The following is a 15607-nucleotide window of genomic DNA, read 5'->3' on the forward strand; positions in this document are numbered from 1 at the left end:
CCTGGCCAGAGGTGCTGGCCCAGGTTGAAGAGCTGGGCTTTGGGGTCAGGCAGACCTGGGTTTGAGGAGCCTCAGGCAAGTTACTTGTCAGCCTCAGGTACTTTGTCTGTGAGGTGGGCATGATGCCAGACTGCCTCCCATGAATTGAGATGATGCCTGTCCAGTGTCCAACGTGGAGCTCAGAGACGAGTTGTAGTGACTTTTATGATGACGATGCAAAGAGTCTCGTGCAATGCCTCGCACACAGTAGGTGCTCACGATCTAGCAGCTGTTATTACGATCAGTGAAATAGTAGCTGTAGGCACTAGCTATCGGTGGGGATCGAGGTTAGAGATAGTGCAGCACACAGTAGGGACTCTTCTCTACTGTGTGCAGGCTTTGTGCGAGGGCACTTACTAATATGGCCTCTACCAAGCAATTATCACGGGGTCCCTAAAAGGTAGGTACTGCCATCCCCATTTCAAAGATGAGGAAATAGAGACTCAGAGAGGAAAAGGGACTTGTCCACCCGCTTCTGTTGATATGAGGCAGATACAGGAGTCCGACTTGGAAGCTGGGGCTTCTTTCATAATTTTCACATTAAAATAGGACATTATGGTGGCGAGAAGGCTTAATGTGCAGGTGGCCTTGGGCCAGTCACTGGGTCTTTCTGAGCCTCAGTTTCCTCATCTGCAGTTGGGGCTCATGACATGGTTCTGGGGTTCCATCTTTGCAGGCGGTACCCAGGATACTCCCATAGTGCTCTGGGAGCAAAAGGCAGCCTATCCACTCTTTGGGCTCCAGTGCCAGGCATCGTGCTCTGAAGGGACCTTAGAGCAAGATGTGAACAAAACTGACAGCAGTGTGCCTGGCCCCTTATGTGGTCTGGGTCCAGGGTGGGAGGGCTGAGACAAGGGCATCTCCTGAACCCCAAAGTGAGGTCACATTTTCTCTGATCAAGAAAGTGGTGTTGGTGGAAAGGGTTCTGAACCTGGAAGTCTAACACAAGATAGGCAGCAGTTTCTACTCATCTGCTGTGTGACCCAAGGCAAGGTACTAACCTCTCTGATCCTCCCTCTCTTCCGCTGAAATGCTGCAAAAATAGCAGTGCCTCACTTATGGGGTGCTGGTGGGACTCATGATGAAATGTTCGCAAAGCCCCAGGCCTGACATGGGTACATAAATATGGGCTCTGGAAGCTGGAGTTTCCTTTCCCTTCCCCCTCCTCCAAGGAGCCAGGGCTCCCCTGGTCAGCCAGGGGAGCCCTGGGACAGGGCCTGTGGGGTGTCCCAGCCCATGGCCACAGGCATACTCCCCCATCCTCCTCACACCAGCCACACCCCATCAGGCCCCCGAGCAGCCCTTCAGAGCTCCTGATTCATCGCAGATGTTGACCAGTGAACAGGCTGTGGCTGGCAGGCAGCCAGACAGGCGGGGGCTACCTGGCCAGGGCCATGGGCTCCACCCTCATGCCTGGGCCAGGGCCGGCTTCCCCACAGCCGGGAGCCTCACCGGAACGGAATTCAGACAGATGCTGGAACCCACCACCAAAGGCTCCTCTTTCCCTGGGCTCCGTGGAAACACGAGATTTTGCAATAATAAAGGTTGCTCTGTGAGGCCAAGCCAAACAATTTACAACATTCAGAGAGGCCACTCGGCAAAATCAAAGAAGCCTGGAATTCCGATCCCAGCCACGGGGCCTGAGCTGTCAAACCCCAGACAACCTGCCTCCCGATGCCTAGACTGAACCCACAAGAAGCCAGCACTGGGCTGAGCCTGCCAGGGCCTTACACGGTCTGAGCCAGAGGGGCCCAACCAGAGCAGGTAGGGGAACCAAGACCTGGAGTGGCAGAGCCAGGACGTGCTGTCATTCCAGGGCTTTCTACTCCATTCCTCATTGCATCTTGACCTCGAGGTCAAGAGCCTGGGCCTGGGGCAGTGGTAGACCCAGGTTCAAATCTCAGCTCTACTACTTCCCCGCTGTGTGACCCTGGGCAAGTCACTTCACCTCTCTGGCCTGTTTTGTTAAGTAAGAATGCGTAGAAGCAACTCCTAGGTGTTTGTGAGGTTCAGGGTCACCTTTCACGTGATACCGTGGAGCAAAGAGCACCTGAAAAGTGAAAGCCCTACCTTATTTTGGTGAAACATATATTTACTGAGGCAATACTATGCACTTAGCCCAGGAAAGGAGGAGAGAGAAGAGAAGGCACGCTTCTGGACCCCAAGTAGCTGTCAGTCTAATTTGAAAGAAAAGGTAGACGTGCATCTCCGAGTTAGGTGACTTGTCTGGGGCCATGCAGCTACAAAGGTGAAACTTCTGTTCCAGCCTAGGCTGCCTGGAGATTTAAAATGGCCAGTCTTCAGAGCAAAGCCCCGCCCCCCCCGCCCCCCAAGACAGAGGCTCCTGGAAAGGGGTGGCCTGGGGCAGGAAAGTGGCCCTTGCATCAGAGTCCTCAGATTCCTGCCCCAGGCCTGCCTCTCACAAACAGGTGACCTCAGGCCTGTGGCAGGACCTGCCTGGGCCCCCTGCCTGCAGCTCTGCCCCTCCTCCCTGCATTTCTTTGTGATGTACACGGGTGTGGAGGGCAGGGGAGCTGAGGAGGCGTGCACATGCCAATTATCCTGATTATCATTGTTATTCGTGGGCCTGCCCGCGGGGAGTGCTGGGTTGTGTGGAAATTAGGCCTCTTGCTTGGGGTGCTTGGTGCAACCTACCAATTTGCATCGTAGTAATTCTCGTCACCTGCGTGCTGGGTCTGTGACGCAGTGGCCACATGCGGGGAGCCTGTGGGGGCCCGCCAGCTGCAGTGGAATCCTAACCCGGATAGACATGGGGAAGTGATGCTATCATCACCCATGCACGCTGAGGCCAGGAAGTTTGGGTAGGGGCGAGTGGGCCAGGGGCAGGGGCTCTGACATATGGGTTTGGGGGCCTCTCCCCAAAAGAACCTCTCTGCCTTCCCTCATGCTGTATGTCCTGTGAGCCCCAGGCTGAGGCTGGCTGTCACCCCGATTCAGACAGGAGGAGACCAATTTGCCCAAGGCCACTAGCTGGCAGACAGGAGCCAGAATTCCAGCCCAGGGCGCACTCACTCACCAGCTCCTCCTGCAACTCGAGTGCTGGTGGCACAGCCTGTCACCTCCATTCTCCGTGCCTCGCCTGCGAAAACGGTTGTAATGACAGACCAGGTAGCAGCTCCTAGCCCGTCAGACTTGTCATGACTTAATACACACAATGCCCTGAGAAACTGAGAACAGAGCCTGGCAAGACCTGAGAGGAGGTTTTGTCAGTGGACAGATGAGAAAACTGAGGCTCGAGGAGTCCCCGGGGGCTCTTGGTTTGCAACTTTGGAAAGTGCAGGTGGGTGTCCCCAACCCCTCGTGGTTCCCCATGTCCCTTGCGGCAGACACGCTCTGGGGGGGCCAGGGCCACGCAGATGTTCCTAACTCATGGAACACAAGGCCCTGAGCCTCGGGCCAGGGGCAGGCAGTTCTGCAAGGGCATCTTCCCGATCTCGGAGTTTTCCAGGGAGCAATGCCTGTTGTTAGAATCAGCTGCCCACGGCCCTGGTTGCCGACTTTCTCCAGACTGACCGGGACTGTGTCTTTTCTTCCCCGTTCTGAATTTTCTAAAATGTGGAACTTGCAACTGTGTGTAACATTTGCCAACATGTCCATGATTTCCACACAACCAGCTCTCAGGGGACGTATTTAAAGAGTGAGACACACCTGGGCGCACGCAGCTGCTGCACTTGAGGACATAATCCTCTACTCACGTCTGATGAGTAGCCGGAGCTGCTCTCTGAACAGCGCTGCCCATAGCACTCGTGGGGCAGGGCCACTCGTGAGGATGGGAGGGGGGGGGAGGAATCAGAACACGGAAGGCCTTGAGTGTCATACCAGGGACTCGGACTTCTTCCTAAAGGCTTAAGCACGGCGGGTCTGCAGGCAGAGGGGTGGCTGGGTCAGGGCAGAGCTGCACAAACGCCACCCCGGGGGTCTGCAGTGGGAGGGATGTGCCATAAGGACCATCACCCCATAAAAAAATAAGTAATTGGCACAAGCATGTCGGGTTTTCTGTCGGGTTTTCTATCGCTGCCTAACAAACTTAGCAGCTTAAAGCAGCAGCCATTTATTATCTCCCGGTTCTGTGGGTGAGAAGTCTGGGTGGGGTTAGTGAGTTTTCTGGCATATGCCAAGCTGAGCCACTAGGGAGTGTCTCTCCAGGCGCCTTCAGGGTGCTAGCAGAGCGTAGTTCCTGCTGGGTGCAGGACTGAGATCCCCGTTTCTTCCTGGGTGTTGGTTGGGGGCTGCTCTCACCTCCTTATCCTGTGACCCCTCCATCTCAGCACCAGCCCGCCTCAAGTGGAACCCCTCCTCATGCGGGCCCCTCTTTGACGTCTTCTTCTGCTGCCAGTTGGAGAAAATGCTCCACTTTTACAGGGCTCGTGTGATTAGGTTGGGTGCATAGGCTAATCTCCCTGTCTGAAGGTCAACTGATTAACAATCTTAATTATGTCTGCAAAACCCCTTTGGCTACTTAACGTCACATCAGAGTAGCACTGGGGAGAAGGCCTAGGCCTGCCACGTGCACTTTTGATGCAGACGGAAGCCCTGTCTCCTCTCAGCTCTGAAGGTTGTCAATGGTCCTGCCAGGCCTCCTGCCAGGGCCAGAATAGAAATTGTATTCACACCTTGTGGCCAGGGGGAGGCAGGAATGAGCAGGGAGGAGGAGGCTTTGCGGGGGCCGGAGGCCGTGGGCTGTGGCAAACCATCACTGCAGTGCATCTGGCCTCGGGGAGAGGCCTCCTGGACTCACCGCGTCTTGTCTGCCAAATCTCCAGGACAACAGTTGGCCATAGCAGTGGCTTCCATACGCTGAGCACCTACTATGTGCCTGGCCCCGAGCAGTCAAGCCCCACAGGTTGAGAGCATGGCCCAGGCCGCAGTGGGGTGTGGGGTGCAAGCTCAGTGCTCTGGCTCCAGAGCCAGCATCCCTAACCACTGGACGGCTCTGCTGCGCATGTGACCCAGCCCGGTAACCATTGGGAGGCTACAGCTTTGCTGTGACACTGGGAGCCTGTGGCCAGTTGGGGAGGGGGAGCAGCAGGGGCACAGGGTGGCAGTGACCTAACAGGCCTCACGCCTCAGCGAGGCAGGGCTGGGAGGCAGAGGCCTGGCTGCTGGCTAGCTCCTGCGGGTCTCTTAGCCCTGGGCCCAGTCTCCCCAGCTCAGGGCCTGTCTTCTCCAGGTAAACAAGGGGGATCCAGTGGCCCATAGTGTGGGTACTTCAGCCCCTTTGGGGTAATGAAGAAACAGGCTCAGAGAGGTGAGTGACTTGCCCACCACCCGTACCCGCTCTGTAAGAGGGAGCAAGTGGCCAGTGGTCCAGAACACAAGCCCTTGAGCCAGGCTGCAATTCAAGTTCTCACTTGGCCACGTCCTTGGTGGGTGACTGTGGGGGGAGTTTCCAAACCTCTCTGAGCCCCAGTTCCTTAAGTCTTGAATTTGGCAAATGAAGGCTTTGGGTTGGAACCTTAAGATCTTGAAGAGGGAAGAGGGACTTGGGGGTCCTTGGGAGGGTGGGGTGGCTTACCGAGGAAGGTGGGGGAAGGCGGGGACGATGACATGGAGCGAGGGGCCGCTGTCACGTTCACACTGGAGCCCCTCACCCTGTCCACCCCTGGGTCTGGGCCTCCAGGCCCCTCCCTCCTTCCTACAGGGGCTTTTGGGCCTGCCTCATGCCCCCGACTTCTAATTAAATGGCAGCAATTTTGACGTGGCAGGTGATGTTCTCGAAAAGCCTGGTTTTAAATTTAGCTCCCTCCCCAGCCAGCCCTTTGAAAAGGCTGCTCTACACAGAGAGAGTGTGAGTCATCCACCAGCCGCCCAACCCGGGAGCAGCGGCCATTGCGGGGGAGCAGGCCTCCCGAAGGCAGAGAAATAGTAAATAGGGGAGGATTAAAAGCTCCCCGTAAATGTGGAGCGCCAGTAACGGTTCCCGGGGCGGCCTGTGTAATTACCTGCACCCCCTCCTGGCACCTCCCCGCCCCCCCAGCCCAGCCCAGAGCGAACACAACAAATATTTGCCAAGTGGCTCCAGTTCACATGCTTGTTATACCAACTCCCCCAGCGGCCCTCAGAGCCCACCCCCATCCTGCTCCACAAATGCACAGAGTGGAAGGTTGAGAAGGCTCCCCCCACCCCGGCCCCCCCAGTCACCTTCCTGTCCTCACCCTTGGAACTAGGGGATGTTTCATATATGGCAAGAAGGGGAAAAAAAGGAGTTTGGCAGATGTGATTAAATCAAAGACCTTGAGATGGGAGATTATCCTGGATTATCTGGGCCTTTGATGCAACCACAGGTGTCCTTCTGAGGGGATTGAAGGGGACTTTGCACACACAGGAGCAGGCCATGTGGAGATGGGACCAAGAGAGATTTGGAAGATGCTGGTTTTGAAGGTTGGAGTGATGCAGTCACAAACCAAGGATGCCGGCAGCCACCAGGAACTGGAAGAATTCTCCCCTCGACCTCAGAGGGAGGAAGCCGTGATAACAGCTTGACTTCAGCCCAGGGAAACTGATTTTGGGGTTTCTGGCCCCCAGAACCGTGAGAGAGCTCATGTGTATTGCTTTAAGCACCCTGTGTGTGATCACTGGTTACGGCAGCCACAGGAAACCAGTGCACAGGAGTTGGGAGAGGCCAGCTGAGAGTCGGGCTCAAGTCTGACCACTTCCAAAGTCCACACTTCCTCCTGCCCTCCCTGCGACCTCCTGGAAGAACAGAAGGGACACTGATGCAGATCAAGTACCTACTAAGCGCCAGTCATGCATTTATTTTCCAGATAATCAACAGGACTGTTTCTTATTTGATCTAGTCTCTCATTTAATCCTCACGTTGACCCTTTGAGGTGGGTGGAATCACTCCCATTTTGCAGATGAGGAAACTGAGACTCAGGGAGGCAAAGTAGCTTCGTCCAGGTAGAGGGGCTGACTTCAGGGCAGGTGGCGCAGGTCCTGGGAGCTCCGGGGCGGGGCCAGCCCCGCACACAGCAGGCGCCGATGGAGGTGTGACTACTTCAAGTAGGGACCACCTTGGCCCCCAGTGACTAGGGGGCTTGATGTGGCTGGAGCTCAGGGCACCTGGCTGCAGGGGATGGTGGGGAGGCAGGCTGGGACGCAGGGGTCAAGACCTTGGATACCCAGAAGGGGTGATTGTGTTTCAGCCTGTAGAAAATGGGGGCTGTGTGTATGCTGCCTCAGGCAGTGAGCTTGTCTCAACTCTGGGTGTCTAGCACCACACTAGACCCAGGACAGGCACAGAGCCCTACTCAGTGATGTGGGGGGGGGGGGAGGGGGGCTGTCCAGAATGAGGAGAATGTCAACATGTCCTGAATGCGCACACATACACAAGCAAACAGATCCCTCACACATGGGGAGACACACACACACACCCACACCATACACACTATACACACACCACACACACACTGCACAACCCCAATGGCCCCAGAACACAGTGTCTGCCGGCAGGAAGCTCAGAAGATGGTCACCACTCAACCCAAGCCCTGCCCTCGCCCCTCCCCTCCCCTCCCCCAAGCACTGGATCCTCTGGCCTGTTTCTTAACCTCAGTTTCCATCATAATATGGGATGATCGTGGCCCCCCCTCGTGGGATGGTTTGCAGGTGCCAGGCGAGGTTCTTCACGTATCCTGTCTCATTTAATCCTCAAACATCCCATGACGGAGGCGCTGCTGTGACCTTCACTTTAGGAAGAAAAGTCACATTTGGGGAGGTTCTGTGCCACACTGAAGGCCACATGGTTAGTTAGGGACAAAGGGCCCTCTTGCTCCAAATCCACGAGCCTAGCCACTGGATGACACCGCCTCCTCCCACAGCCAAGCCCTTGCTGTGGCCCAGACCTCACCCTGCTAAGGGCTTCAGGGGCACTGTCTACCCCTGGTTGAAGACGGTTCCCACGGGCAGGGCCCATACCTGGTCCATCAGGGTAGATTGAGCATTTAGCCCACGGCAGCCGCTCAAAATCCTATCCATTGGAGAAGAGGGGCATGGATGCTTGTGTCATACATAGGAAACTGAGGCATCCCACAGGAGCAGGCTTCCTGCAGGGGGCACCCTGACACTGTTCTCACCCCCCCCCCCTATTGGGTGCCTCAGGCACCTGGTGGAGCCTCTCTTATCCTGGAAGGGAGCAGAGGACATGATGCTGTCTGGGTCCCAGCCCGGTCAGCACTGGGATCTTGAAGGTGAAAGGTCTGCCCTTGAAGGTCTGTCTTGCTGAGGATGAAGAAAGTGCTGGTACCCAGGAGTGAGCCACAGATGTGGACTCTGGGGGATCTGTGCTGGAGCCCTGGTTCTGCCCTTCGCTGGCCATGTGGTTCAGGGCAGGTGCCCGAATTTCTCTGAGTCCCAGTTGCCCCATCTGTAAAATGGGAAGGACTCACCCAGTGCTGTGGCGAGGAATGAATAAAATGGTGTATAAAGGGCTCCGCCCAGTTTCTGGTGCAGTTTAAACAGTCTGTAAAAAGCAAGCCAGGTGCAGGGCACTGAGCGACTGACGGAGTCTGCAGGGGGGGAATCGACCCACTCCTGCTGCCCCACTGACCATCCTCATCGCTATTCCCAATGTGAGGTCCTTGAAGAGGCTGCAATGTGCCCCCCACATAACCCTCTTTACTACCCGAGGTCACATGGCCAGGGACAGCGGAAGATGGGGAAACTGATGGTCACTGGCTCGAGGCCAGTCTAGCACAGCCTTCTCCTGCGGGTGAAATAGGGGACCGACAGGAAATAAGGGGTTGCTGGGAGGAGAGGTAAAGAGGAGGGCTGGAACAGGAGGATGGGGCCCAAGCATAGCCACCACCATGGTCAGAGAAGTTGGGCTTTTCCCTTGGAAACTGGACAAAGGAGCTTGTCCGATGTGAGGGCTGGAGGCGCCCAAGTCTGACCCTGACATTGACCACCTCGGGCAGGTCTGGTTAGAAGGAACGTCTAGCTTGACAGAAAGCAACACGAGGAGGCTTACTGCGGGGTGGGCCCTCCCGTGGCAGCACCACCTGGCAGGGGGGGCTGTGTTCCCTAAGGGCAGGGGCTGGGCAGCAACCGGAGGGAAGCAGGTGAGTGTGTGGTGGGGCTGGATGGGGGGACAGGAGGAGCGAAAGAAAGAAGGGAAGGAGAAAGGAAGGGAGAAACGGAAGGAGGAAGGAAGGAAAAAAGATGCTGAGAAGAAAGAATGCACAACAGGAGGAAGGAAGGAAGGGGTTGCTAAAGAAGCAAATTAAAAGAAGTACAAAGAGGGAGCGAACGCGCGCGAGGGGAAGAAAGATTGCGAAAGAAAAAATTAGAAGGGGGGGGGGAGAGAGAGAAAGAGAGAGAGAGAGAGAGCGAGAGAGCGCGCGAGCCGCCGCGGGCGTAGGAGAGAGGGGGAGCTCGGCGCGGCGGCGGGGCCGGCCGGCTGGGAGCCGCGAGCTGGAGAGGGGGCAGCAGAGAGGGCGCGAGAGAGCGGCGAGCGGCAAAGAGTGAAGTGGCGGCGGCGAGCGCGGGGCCCGGCGAGCATGAGCGCGGCGGCGCCGGGCGCGGCGCGGGGCGCAGGGCCGGCGGGCGGGCGGACAGCGCGGGCCGCCCAGTAGCCGCGGGAGAGCGGAGAGGCATGCGGCCGGCGGCCGGACCACCAGCCGGAGCCCCGGCCCCAGCCCGAGCCCGAGCGCCGCGCCGCGCCCCGCGCGCCTAGAAGCGGGCATCTTCCCGGGGCCGGCCTGGAGACCCCGAGTCCCCGCAACCCCCGGAGTCGGGACAACTGTTGCGGCAGCGGCCCAGCCCCGCGGTCGCGGCTCCCAGTGGCGGTGCGAGGAGCGAGCGGGCGGCGGGCACAAGGTGAGTGGCGCCCGGGGCTGGCCAGGCAAGGGCCGCGCGGGGGAGGGGCGCGCCGGGCCGGGGTCCCTGAGCTTTGGGAAAAGGGGCTGGGGGGGCGGAGCTCCTGGAGGAGGAGGGTCCCGGCGAATGGGGGCGGGGTCTTCGGCGCCTAGATTCCAGAGAAGGGGTGCGGGCGCCCGGGGCGCGAGGGGTGCGCGCACTGAGAGAAGCGGGTTCGGTGCATTGGGGGGGTCCCGGGTGCTTTGGAAAGGGGCGGAGGACGCCCAGGAGAAGAATCTGGGGGCAGGAGCCTTGTCGGGCAGCCGGTGCCCTGGCACTTGGAGTTCCGCGCCAGGGTTCACCGAGGTCGGGGTCACTGAACCCTGGAGAAGACCGGGCCCGGGTCGGAGGAGCAATCCCGGGCTAATCGTGCCTGGACGCGGCTGGGGCCCGAATCCGTGTCCGAGGCGGGACCGGCTTCCGAGGACAGAGTCCGGTAGCGCAGCGAGCCGGGAGCCCGTGCGCGTCCGGCAGGGCTCGGGAGCCACACACTGGGGATCCGGCTGGTTCCAGGGGGGGTCCCAGCTGGGTGGCGCGGGAGAACAAGAAGGCCCCTCCAAATGCTTGCCTCTCGCTCCCCGCCCGCCGCGTGGCCCCAGCTGAGCCACCGCTGCCTCGCGGGGCCGAATCAATATTGATCTCGCGCCTGGGGCCGGGTAACCCCGCGGCCTCGGAAGCTTGTTAGCGACAGCGGTTGCCATGGCAACGAGACCCCAAGCGTCTTCAGGTTATATTTATTCTAATTATTATTATCATTATTAGTATTAGTATTTGTTACTCAGCCAGAGGAAACAAGAAAGGAGGGGAAAAAGCCAACGCGTCCTGGCGCCTCCAACTGTCTTGGAGAGTCAGTGCCCGCTGGTGGGCCCGGCTGGGTCGGCAGGACATGGGTCGGTTAGAGGTGCGGTTGCTGGGCAGCGTCCCCGGGGGCGGTGGGGCGGGGAGGGGAGTTATATAATCTGCCGTGGGAGTCTGTGTCTGTAAGCCTCTGTGTCTGCCCTGCCTCTCTCGGCCTCTCTGATCCCTTGGCTTAGTGATGGCTCCTGCCCAAGGAATCCCAGACGGAATGGGAAGAGCAGCCAGTGCCCTGCACCAGGAATCACAGCAGGGGGCCTCCAGCCCTCTCTGCCCTGGCTGTGTGACCTTGAGCAAGATACTTGTCCGCTCTGAGCCTCTGTTTCCCCATCTGTGAAGTATGGTGGGAGCTGTTCCCCCCTCAGAAGGTTGCTGCGGAAACCTTGGCAGGTCTGACTGTTGGCTGCTGGCTGTGTGACCCCAGGCAGCTGCCTGCCCTTCTCAGGGCCTCAGTTTCCTCGTCTATAGACTGAGGGCCTGGACCCCAGCATGCCTAAGGTTTCCTCAGTCACTGGTATCCTGAGACGCTCACTCTGAGCTATGACTGAAATACTGTGCAGCCAGCAAGTTGGGCTTCGTTCAGACGCAGGCTATGGGGAGTTCCAACACGACCCCTTGTTCCCTCCCCAGTCAGTGGGTCTGAACACGGCAGGAACACTGTGACTTTTCGCCTATGAGCAGGCTGTGGGGTTTGGTGGGAAATGTTATTCAAAACCAGAATCAGAATAACCCTCGAGTCTTAGTGTCAGCCCAGGACAATCCCCACTTTGGTCAGGGTTGCCCAGAATTGGGGGCCCTGACCCCCCAACTGTGACTGCTCAGGGCAGGACACCTCCCTGCAAGCAATCCATCTCTCCACAGAGGCTGTTCGCTGTCCTGTCCTGGCTGGGCCTGGAGTGTGGAGCAAGAGGTGGACAGAAAGTTCACTGCAGCCAGGTGGCACTGCCCCTCACAGCTCAGGCTGAGAGCCCCAGGTGGGAGGGTTGCCCGTTTCGTTAATGTCACTGTCACACTGAATTCCTGGCTCTTTCTAGGGCATCTGGGAGGCATTGGCCTGTCTTCCTGGGAAGGTGAAGGGAAGCAGTTTGGCTTGGAGCCATGTGTGGCGTGTGTGACTGTGGTTGTGAATGTGCGTGTGGTGTGTGTGTGTGCATGTGAATATGTGTATGTGTGTGTGGTGTGTGTGTGTGAATGTGTGTCCCACCCCTGCTCTCCTGGGCTACCAAGCCTGGAGCTTATCAGGACCGCTGGACTGGAGGGTGGGGGCAGGGCCAGTGCTGCTCAGACCTTTGTGAGTGACAGAAAGGGAGTGGGAGTGAAGTCTGCCCCAGGGAGATCAGGAGACTGCTGAGAGACACTGCCTCTGTCCTGTCAGCCATCCGTCCATTCCTTCACTCCGCTTCTTCAGCCAACTCCTCCGTCCCCATGTCTGCCGCTGAAGGCATCAGCTTTGCCCTTGGCTGCTCTTGAGAAGACGACCCCCCACAAGCCAGTGGGGTCAGAGCTCTGCAAGGTGGTGGTAGGGGACGAAGGAGGGAGTGTCTGCCCCAGGGAGCCTGAGGAGAACTCCCAGGGGGAAGCCTGGTCCAGAGGCGGGCATCAATCAGCCAGAAGAAGGGAGGGGCAGAGGCCTTCTGGGCAGAGACCCTCTGTGGGCAAAAGGGCAGATACGGGGGAGGGACCTGTGGGTGGGCGGGGCTGAGATCTGGGCGTGGCAGGGGTGGGGCTGCTGGACTAGACAGCAGGGCCAGGGCAAGGGAGCTGGACCCCACCACCCCCCGGCCTAGGTGAGGGTTCAGATAGCAGGGGTGGGGCAGGGTGGAGGGGAGGGTGGCCGCTTACACTGCGGTGGGTGGGAGCTCGTGGTTAGGGTGGGTAGAGGGGTGGGAGGGGTAGTTTGGACGAGATGAGCCTTGTTTCCAACTCTGGGACACTCAGTCGGCCCCTCCTCCCTTCCCACCGTGCTGTGGGAACCGACTGCCTCAGGGTCAGGTCCTTGGCTTCTAGGAGGTGGTGGTAGCGAGTGCACACGAGGTCTGGCTGCTTCTTTGCATCTGTAATAGATGACTTCACTGACACAGGCCCAAGGTTGCACGTCCGAGGCAATACGACTGTCCTTGACGGTGAAAGCCCGACAGCCCACTGCGTGCCAGGCGCTGTGCTGAGCAAGCACTGCGCCCCATCATCTCATTTAATCCTCATGCCAACCCTGTAAGCTGGGGATTATTGGTTCTATTGTACGGATGAGAAAACAGGCTCAGAGCGGTGAGCGGTTAAAAATAACCCAGCTAGGGTCATGCTGCTTACCACTACACTACCCCACCTGGAGCCCTGCCGGCCCTGATGGCAATCATGGTGGCTCTTTAGACACAGTGCACTGAGCCACTGAGGCCAGGATTTCTTGAATCGCACATCCTAGGCATTGTCCTGTTTATTTCCTCTGGACAGACCCAGAGCGTGTTCTGTCTTACACTCAGATGAAAGGTATCACCTCCTTTCTTGGGGATGCTGTGCCTCTAGTAACTCAGCCTCTGTTGCTTTAGCTTTTCCTGAGCTGAGTCACACAGACGATTCATATTGATCATAGAATAAACTAAGAACCCCTTCTCCAGCTCCCCCAGAGTGGCTTTTCCCAGCCCAGTTGTACTTTCTAGAAGTTACTAAAACAGTAGTCACACCCTAAGAACAGCGGCACCCTGTTTCCTAAACACTCTTCTACAAGGTAGGTTCCTGAACGTTTGGAGGCAGCGAAAGTGAGGAGGGTGACCAGAGTCCCTGCCTGCCCTGGGCCATGCTCTCCTTGGGACATCAGGTGCCACCCTGCTGCTGTGGTTCGCAAAGGGCCTGGCAGGGAGGAGGTCCCATCTCTCCCTTCCTCTTCTCTTTTTTCCTCCAGCACACACACTCTTTGGCCACTTCTCCCTGTGTGACCTCGCCTTGGGGAGATAAAGGAGACCCCCTCAGACCTGCCCCCAGGAGCTCCTTGCCTAGCTGTGACCAGGACTAGGCTCTGCTTGATGGCTGACTCAGCAACCCTGGCCCTGTATTCTCCCCCTCCCCCCCGCCCCAGGTCAGCTTGGCCCACTTGTAACAAGCACCTCCCTCTTCTACTTGGTTGTGACTGGGTTGAACATTTTAGGGGGGTCTTCTCTGACTTCCCTGGTCAGGGGAAGCATCTGACTTTGCCAACTCACTGGAAAAGCACTTGCTCACTGGCCTGGGTTTTCCGGTTCAGCGATGAGGGGACACGAGGGTGGTGGTGGGGAAGGCCCTGGGTAGGGTCTTCAGTGTGGGAGCCCCCACTCTCCGTAGCCTATAGTTGGGGGGCAAAGACAGGAACCCCAGCATCTCTGAGGCCTGTGTGCTGTACTGTGATGGAAAGACGTCCAGAAGGTGCCACGAACCGGCCTGCAGGGAGCCTGAAGCTTGTCTGCTCCCCCATAGACAGATGGGGACACTGAAGTCCAGCGTGGGCTGATGACACGCTCAAGGTCAGAGTGCACTGGGCACCTGGATGGCCAAGGATGTTCACCAATACGAGGCAGACCAATGGGTATTGTCCAGAAGCCTCTGAGGTACTGCCTAGAGTGGGGGAGGGGTGCAAACATGACTTGGACGATGAAATTTGCACTAAACCCTCCAAGCCTCTTCTTTCAGAAGTAAGGCTTTAGAATATCTCCCTCCCTGGCCATCCAAGTGGAAAAGCAGAAGCTGAGATGAAATGCAAATGCGTCCTGTCCCATATTTCCCCTTGTCAGACGTGAATGGAGCGTTTACTGTGCGTGTTCTCGCCAGCCAGCCCCCAGCCCTCCCCGCCTGGGGCGTACACTCCCATCAGCGCCCATCTGTCCGCACGCACAGCCACCTCCGCAGAAGCACGCAAACTCGCCTTCCAGAAATTAAGAAATAATGCACGAGTTTCCCAAATTACACCCATTTAACACTGAATTAAGTTCTGGAAGCTCTTAACAGAGCCCAGGGAGGAAAAAGAATTCTTTTGGTTCACACTTCCCTGGAAAATGAGACAAACCGTGATCTTTTAAAACCTAGCTACATGATCTGATTATCCCTCCCTGGCAAGCCCCGGAGAAGTGCCCAGCGGAGGGCGGAGATGGCGCTGTGAACGGTTGTGAGATTTGCATTGGGAAATTGGGCTGGGAAAGTTTGTCTCCTGTGCCAGATCCAAAGCTCCTCATCTCATAATGGACTCAAAATAAAGTGCCGCTTTCTTAGATATTGGCACAAATTAAAAATAAAGGCAAATTCCTTCCACTCCAGTATGAGCATTTCCTCCCCGACTCCCTGAGCGGGTTACAGAAATGATGGTGATTTGCTTTCACTTCGGGCTCCTTCCCTTTGTCGGAAAAATCTTCCGTGTGCAGCTGGATTTACAGAGTAGCAGGAAATTCATCTAGCTTTCATCGCATTTCCGGAGCACCTGCCCTGTGCCGGACACAGTGCTGGGCCCAGGGGACAAGAGATGATTAAAACAGGACCCTGCCCTCGTAGGGTTTGTAGTGTGTTTGTTGTGGGCAGGAGCACAGAAGGAAACTAAATATCTGCAAGGCCCCACCCTGCCTGAAGGGTCAGGGAGTGCTCCCTGGAGGAGGTAACTTTTGGCTTGGGTCTTGAAGGGTGTAGGAGTGTGCCAGGCAGAAGGGGCAGAGGACATTTCAGGAAGAAGAGCAGCCTGGGGCAAGTCTTGAAGTGGGTCTCAGACAGGCCTGGCTTCCTAGTGACATCATCAGATGAATGCTTGCAGGTTCCTTTGTTACAGAGCCCTTTCATATCCATTACCTTTGCAGCACCCACAGGCAACCCTGAGGCTGACCTCTGTGTC

General features: G+C 57.5%; 1 protein-coding gene across 4 annotated transcripts in view; it reads left to right on the top strand.

Annotated features, from left to right (window-relative positions):
- SHISAL1 (shisa like 1) overlaps window positions 1-15607 on the top strand; it is a 127407-nt gene that overhangs the window by 46148 nt on the left and 65652 nt on the right. The window contains exon 1 of one of the 4 annotated variants that reach the window (XM_074326525.2): window positions 9416-9873. The exons of 2 other annotated variants lie outside the window; for them this stretch is intronic. The gene's annotated coding sequence lies outside the window, so the exon portion shown is untranslated. Of the gene's footprint in view, window positions 1-9415; window positions 9874-10617; window positions 10640-15607 lie in introns of those variants that run through there. One more of the 4 variants, XM_088796015.1, reaches the window with a different exon arrangement.

This window comes from Rhinolophus sinicus, chromosome 1 (genome assembly GCF_057876585.1).
Source record: "Rhinolophus sinicus isolate RSI-liver-muscle chromosome 1, RSI-T2T, whole genome shotgun sequence".
NCBI lineage: Eukaryota > Metazoa > Chordata > Mammalia > Chiroptera > Rhinolophidae > Rhinolophus > Rhinolophus sinicus.